Source organism: Atractosteus spatula, chromosome 8, assembly GCF_055471065.1.
Source record: "Atractosteus spatula isolate fAtrSpa1 chromosome 8, fAtrSpa1.hap1, whole genome shotgun sequence".
In the NCBI taxonomy this organism is placed as follows: Eukaryota; Metazoa; Chordata; class Actinopteri; order Semionotiformes; family Lepisosteidae; genus Atractosteus; species Atractosteus spatula.
The window spans coordinates 34691455-34699196 of NC_142713.1; positions in this window are offsets into that span (position 1 = coordinate 34691455).

Consider the following 7742-nt stretch of genomic DNA (forward strand, 5'->3'; position numbering starts at 1 on the left):
AATCTTAAACAAGGGAATGTCATTTATACATACAAAAATATTTATCGTCTTTCTTTTTCTACTTAAAATGGAAGCATTTTAAAAGTTTTCAAAGGTAGTCTTTACAGTCTCTGTGTTTATACTGACATTTTGCAACACAATGTTGCTTTTATTTCTAACACTGTGGGTGTTGGAGTTATTTGTGTTATGAGAAATTTAGAGACTTTTCAAAATAGGCCAAATTTAGAACATTCTTGGATTCTCAAGGAATCTCTGTCAGCTGAAACATCAGGAGAATTTCTACTATACTCTCTTCTTTAACATTTTGAAGAGTATAAATGTAAGACACATAGAAACAGAATAATCAACAGCAGTCGATTGTAAATTAAACCATTTTTGGCCTTACCATGAATATGACATTTATAGAAAAGAAATCAGATCCTACAATATAAAATGCAAATCTTAACATAAAGAGAATGTCAGGTAAATCAAGCCAGTTTGTGAAGATTCGGGTTTGATTATGTAAGCAGTTCAAATGCCATCTGTGTTGTGGCAACTGCAGATTAATCTTTGGTAGCAACAGAGCTGTTTTTCTAAAATCTATCCATCGCGTTCATGGCCTGCTTGTTTCTATGGGCACTTGGCTGTAGACTGGAAATGACAAAACCGCACACTGTCTACCTGTACGGGTAGGTAAGGGCATCAGCCTTCTTTCAGTGATGCCTCAAAGTCTGCACATTATCCCAGTACGATGCTTGTGGAAATGCCTTGCATTAAAAACTGCTATTGACACATTCAGAGGCAACAGATTTTATTTTAGAGGACTACCTGCTTGAGTCTGCCAAAGTAAGATGAAAGTTAGCTTTCAGCAGGACAATGATCCAAAGAACATGGACAAAGCTGCCTAGAGTAGCTTAAAAATAAGAAAATGAATTTACTTCAAGAGCGCAGAACAATGTACTGATCTGACTCTTGTTGAGATGCTGTGAAAACATTTTCCATAAGCTATTCCCTGAGAGAGCCTGAGCAAATTTCCAAACCAGAATGGGCAAACCTTTCACCAAAACCAGTATGCAAAGTCCATAGAGACTTACACATCCAGATTATCTTTGGGTGTATATATTGTATACTGTATAGACCCAATATAAACACCATCCATCCATTTTCTAACCACTCCATCCAATTCAGGGTCGCAGGGGAGCCAGGGGGCACACACTACTTGCACCAGGGGAGCACCCAAGTCATCTGATTTACTGTGAATTTTATTTTGTGTTTAATTACTAACAGTACAGAGCAGGTAGTGAATTATTCAGAACATCCATTCATCCATCCATTTCTAACTGCTTTATACAATACAGGGTCAAGGGTGAGCCTGAGCCCATCCTGGTAAGCAAGTAGCACAAGGTAGTATACACCCTGGACAGGACATAAATCCATCGCAGGATATGTGCAGGCATCCACACGCACTCACACTAGGGCACGTTAACCTACTAGTATGTTTTTGGGCTGTGGGAGGAAACTGGAGCACCAGGCGAAATCCCACGTTAACATGAGGAGAACTGATAGCACCCTGGTCTGGAGTTGTACCCAGGGCCCCAGAAGCAGCAATGATAACTACTGTGCCACTGTGCTCTCTATTATGAATACCATATATATTATATAATGTTTTTCAGATTTTCAGAGTGCTTTTGATAAAGTTCCTGATAAACTGTTTATTCTGAAATTGCAGGCAATTGGCATGCACAGAAATACAAATGTTGAAACTGAGAATTAGTTATTAAAAAACAGAGGGTTCAATAGTGAATACTCAAATTGGGGTAATGTAATCAGCAGAGTACCACAGGGATCTTTACTCTGACCACTGCTTTTCTTAATTTAAATAATGTAGAGTCTAGAACAGTTATTAACCAATTTTGTACATTATAGTATGGGAATTAGAAAACACTGAGGAAGCAACAAGTGAAATTCAAAAAGGTTTATATGAATTTTAAGACTGGTCAAATACCTGGTTGCCAAAAGTAATTCTAACTACAAAATGGGAGATGCTGAGCTAGAAGAGGCTACTTCTGAAAAAGACTTGTTGACACATTTACATATTTAAGACAACGTAAGAAAGAAAAATGGCAAACAATATGCTAGAATATATAGCTGAAAGTGTGAAATGTAAATCAAGGGAAGTTAGAATTGTATAATGCAGTAGTAAGGCCTCATTTAAAATATTGTGTACAATTACATCATTATATAGAAAAGATATTGCTGCACTTGAATCAGTCCAGAAAAGCATCTAGATATATTCTTGGGAATAAGGAAGTGTCCTACACTGACAGGGTGAAGGTACTGAACCTTTTAGTCCTCAACACAGATGATTTTAAGGGGACATTATTAATGTATTCAAAATCCTGAAATCCTATATTTCTTTATAAAATTATTAAAAAATATACAGCATGCCAGTAGTAAACATTAAAGGAATGGAATCATTGTCTTTGAGATTTGTGCATTGTGGGTGGTCTTCAACAGCAACAACTTCAGATTCATAATATTTTTTATAGCATATCTTTGAAACTAAAAATGCATTTTATTCATGGTACTGTAGCTCTTTTAGAAGTATGCCCCTCAGGTTGTAAAGATTTAAGTGTCATGTTTTTCATTTAAAAGCATGGGCATGTAGTACCTCGTCTTTCAAAGAAATTTTCATTGAAAACACTAGCTGACAACAGAACAAATGTTGTCACTGTCATAGTCAATGTGTTTCACACCTTCACTGATGGCTCTTTGAAGTTTTGCCTAATTAGCTTGAAGCGGCTGCAAGCTGAAGTAAGAGTACTTAAATTGTGCATATACCACCTCAAAGCATTACAACTGTAGTGACTTCATATTAAAAATAGAAAACCAGAGTCTTTGTTAGAAACCAGGGAGATTAAATTATGAAAAGTATCTGGAGAACTAGATTTTTATTGAAAGTAAAGTTGTATTGTTATCCTTTCCAGAAAAATATATTCTTTACTAATAAAACAGCCAAGACTGAAAAGAGAACTGTAAATGTGAAGAATAAGGAAAAACTGCTTTAATCAGAAATCATTTAGACAGGGTCCAGCACCACCAAGCCATGATTTGTATGTGCATTTACTGTTTCGTATGTGCATCTGATTTTATTCAGAATGTTTAGCATATTGAGACATCTGACATTTTTACTCAAAATCAGAATATCATGCCTAGTGGCGTAGCTGGACAGTAAACAGCATGAACAGATGAGAAGTACCACACTATATTAATTTTTTAAAAATTCAGAACTTGATAATTGTGTTGTCTTGTAATGAGAAATGCATGCCATCTGTTGGAAACTTCCAATCTCTAAAGCTACAAGAGCCATACTGAGATGGTCTGATGTATGATTTCCTTTTGAATCACAATGACCCATTGACTAATTGCAAAAAAATAAACTCAATTCATAATTATACTCTCGAAATACAGGTCTGCAAACAAAAGGACACACTAACAATGTGGGTGCTACATATGCTACCCTCTTTTTAAGAAATGTTCCTTTTCCTACCTTTCGTATCTAAAAACCAATTTAATCTATTTAAAAAAAATAACAGTAGTAGTAAATTATATAGACAGATAATTTTTTTAGGAATAATTTGGAAACATTTTAAATGAACAGCATAACTCTCTGATTTACTTAAGCAAAAGATATGTAAAATAAATTAGCAGTTCATAATGAATGAAACTCAAAACTCTTTAGCACTTAGGAGCCCTTCTATTAATCCTTATATCTTCTGACTATTTTTGAAATTGTGATCTTTGTTTTCATTTGAGAGAAAACAGAAAATGAGAAGTTTTAAATTGTGTCAAAAAACATTTCCATTATATTTTACTGTGCTTAGTAGTAGCCGGCTCCAGATGTTGTAAAGCATAAATCATTCTTCTGTCTATTCTTTACACCTCTTACAATATGTCTCTATTTCTTACTGTACAGTATATCAACTGAATTAAATTAATGAAAACTGTACATGTACATGGCATTCAAAAAGCCGGGTAAAATGCATAGTTTCACACAAATTATTTAAGGTTTAATTTTTTTATAGCGTGCCAAAATACTTTTCTTATTACACTAATTCATACAAGAAAAAAAGTTTAAATTTCCAGCATCACGTAAACAAGAGTTCATTCCTCCATGTTGTAACTGCATTTTCAACAAATAGGTGGCAGCAGTGACCTGCACTGTTTTACCTTTTAAATTCCATGAGTCCTAATGAAGAAGTTGAATGGGGACTTGTGTCAGCATCTGCTGTCTGCAACGGAATAAATAAGGATTCTTTTAACATTTTGAGATTTCTCCAAAGTGTAAACAGACTAAAATGAGCTTCCTTACTGTGAAAATAGTAAACAATGACATCCAAATTATTGAACAACATAATTCCTGGAACAGTTCCATAATTAATTTAGATAATTACTTCACACTATTATTATTAGCACAATAATAAGCTGGAAAAAATACAGTACATCGATATTACTGTCATTCACTAGGAGAAAACACAGTCAGCTCTTTCCCTTTCTTGAAACCTGAGTTCTTTAGATTTGAAAAAGGTTTAACTCCTTTTCTAAGTAGCTTCTGTAGAGCATCTACAGTACGTGATTTTTATGCTGCTTCGACCACAGTTAAATAGAATACATCAATAAAGATATAATCAAGTCAGCAGCTTCATTATACTTCTCTAAGCTTGTCTTTACCCTCTTATATAGTGATTCATTCTAAATGTCTCTTAACCAGCTATCCAAAATACATGTTGGGAATGACAAAACTATTATAATATTTTCTTTAAAAACCATAAGTTAGTAAATCATTCACTCTCAACTAGTGTTTGGATAATTGATATGTACCTGAACCTACTTAGGAATTTGTATATTGTCAAATCTGACACAATCAATGAACACAGGATATAGATGCGATAAAGATGATTAAGTTTGGTACTCCCAACTATAACATTCCCTGCCTGCTTTTAGAGAATCATTACGATGACATGATCCAGCTAACTTTCTCTTGTGTAGACTTGAAATCTAAACACAACTATGAAGCTTCTTTGTTTTTATTTCTATTGACTAGGGGTACAAAATACTCCTGTTTCTTTCTGAAATATGAAGACTTATTGCTGTGCTTTTATGGTTAATGTTATACTGTATACAGTGTCCTGTATGTACTGTAAGAATGTAATCAGACATTTGCATATTTTTCACATTTTATGGCTTTAAAGCATGCAGTCATGACACTTTAAAGTAGCAATCAATATTTGTTAAATACACAACCTAATTCACACATTCTAAACAAGAAAAGTAAAAATAAATTGATAATATGAAAGATAAATACAATTGTATATACGATACAATTGAATACTATAAGTATTCAAATCCTTTGCTGTGGCAAACATAAATGAATTTAGGTGAACAAAATCAATTTAACAAGCCACACAGTTAGGTGAACAGCCCCTGTTTGTGTACAGTAATCATTTTTCTCACAATTCAGAAAAAAAACACTCATCTCTGCTAGGTAGCTCATTAACCTGAGTTACTCAGTAACTTGAATTTCAAGCAAAGACTCAACTTTCAAGATGAAGGGCTTTCCATGCAAGTAAGAATAAAGTCATTGAAAAGCACAAAGCAAGAGAGTGCTGCAAAAAATATTGAAGTCACTGAATATATTTCTGTGAACAGAGTCTGCTTCATCATCAAGAAAACAGAAGATGGATAGAGATACTGCTGAGATCAGTCACCAATATCCTGGTGATTCCACACAGGCTGGCCTGCATGACAGAGTGCAAAACCCAACTAATATGCTGTACAGTATTTGTAAAAAGCACCTGAGTCATCCTTCAAACATGTGGAAAAGGTTTTTTGTGGTCAAATGAGACAGACCTACCACAGCACATCTTCCAGTCAACACCATTCCTACAGTCAAGCACGGTTGTAGCAGTATCATGCTGTGGGATGCTTCTCCTGACCAGGGACTGGAAAGCTTATTAGGATTAAAGGAAAATGGATTTTAATCTAATGAAGACTTAGATCTGGGTTAAAATTAAGATACACTGGAGTGGCTTATGAATAAGAAAGTGAATATCCTTGAGTGGCCCAATCAAAGTCCCATTAAAAATCTGTGGAACCACTTAAAAACTGGTGTCTTTAAGCAGTCCCCATGCAACTGGAGAAAACTTGAGCAATTCTGCAAAGAAGAATGGGCACAAAATTCACTCAGCCATTGTGAAATTGGTAGAGACATACCTAAAGAAACTTGTGGCTATAATTGCCACCAAAGGTGCTTTCACCACATACTAAATATTTCAATACTAAATATGCTTTCAATGTATCTAAGTTCAAAATCTTGTTGCTGACATTTACTGTAACTTATCTCACTCCTAGAAGGCTTCAGTTTGAGCGTTCGGTTTTTTAATGAAATTGTAAAATGGGACACCACAGGAAAGTTTTGAATATTTTTATATGGCACTGTATATACTGTGAGGCATTAGAAATGCAACAAATGAGTATCGGAATAGATATCTATTGTAGGAATTTATATTTTAGATATATTTCTAAATATCTATTTTAGATTCTAGGAAAATTGGGTTTTCGAAGTATTGAGAGCCTTACATAACATATTCATGTGTATGAAAGATTGTTCAAATGAAGTGCCATTGTTTCATTAAAATACTCCCTGTGAAACACAGACATGTACAAATGTCCCTGCTATTATAAAGAATATTTCAGTTTTCTACAATATAATTAAAATGAATGACAATGGCTGCACTGATATGATCATTATTATTTAAGAGCTTCTTCAAAGAGCCCTGCCATTTTAAAATGTCCAGCCCTGGAAATAATATATATTGTATGTGACAACGTTCACAAACACAAAATGAAGCAGCATTTTTTATTTTACAGACACGTAAAGAAAGTTTGATATTCATACAACTTGTGTAGACTTGAAAAGTTGTGGAAAAACAGGACAATTCTTCAATTTAGGATATGCAGGCATAATAGCATTTTCCATTTTTTAACTCAGCTTTTTCACAGCTTTCATTTTCTCATTTTCCATTAAGGATAGAAAGAACTCTTTCGATAGCTTCAGGACTCAAAAACTGTTTGCTGAAAAAGCTGGCAAATGAAAGATCTCCATAACCAAAGTCTATGCCACAGATACTGTATCTTTGAGAATCTGTGTAAAAGACTTGAAAACTGCTGTACGTGTACTGTATAAGGGATTCTCAAAGCAAATGGAGAGAGCTTGTTCTTAGGCATTTTTTGGCTGACCCAAAAAGACTTGCAGCTGTAACTGTAACTTCCACCATTTTGAGTGCATGGGTTTGAATACTTATACAACCAACATATTTTAGTTTTCTCTAGTCACTGTTGACATTTACTGTAACATACCTTATGCTTACAAGTCATAATTTTAAACATCCATTATTTTGCAATTACACAAAATGAGCATCATAGGAATGGTCCGAATACTTTTGCAAGGCACTGTATTTTAACCCTGCCCTTAAAATGCCAGAGCAAAACTGCTGACAAGCACCCTGCCCTATTTATCTCATGACTAGACACGTTTATTCTCCTAAGTGTATTTTGAAATCTTAGAAATTGAAAACATGTCAAAAGTCCTCGTAGCTTTTTAATACTATGCTATTAGCAAAGCTGAATAAGTGCAATTTAAGACAGTTGAGCAATCTCAAATGACTTAAATGAATGCTGTATCACTGGGGTGCCTTTAAATG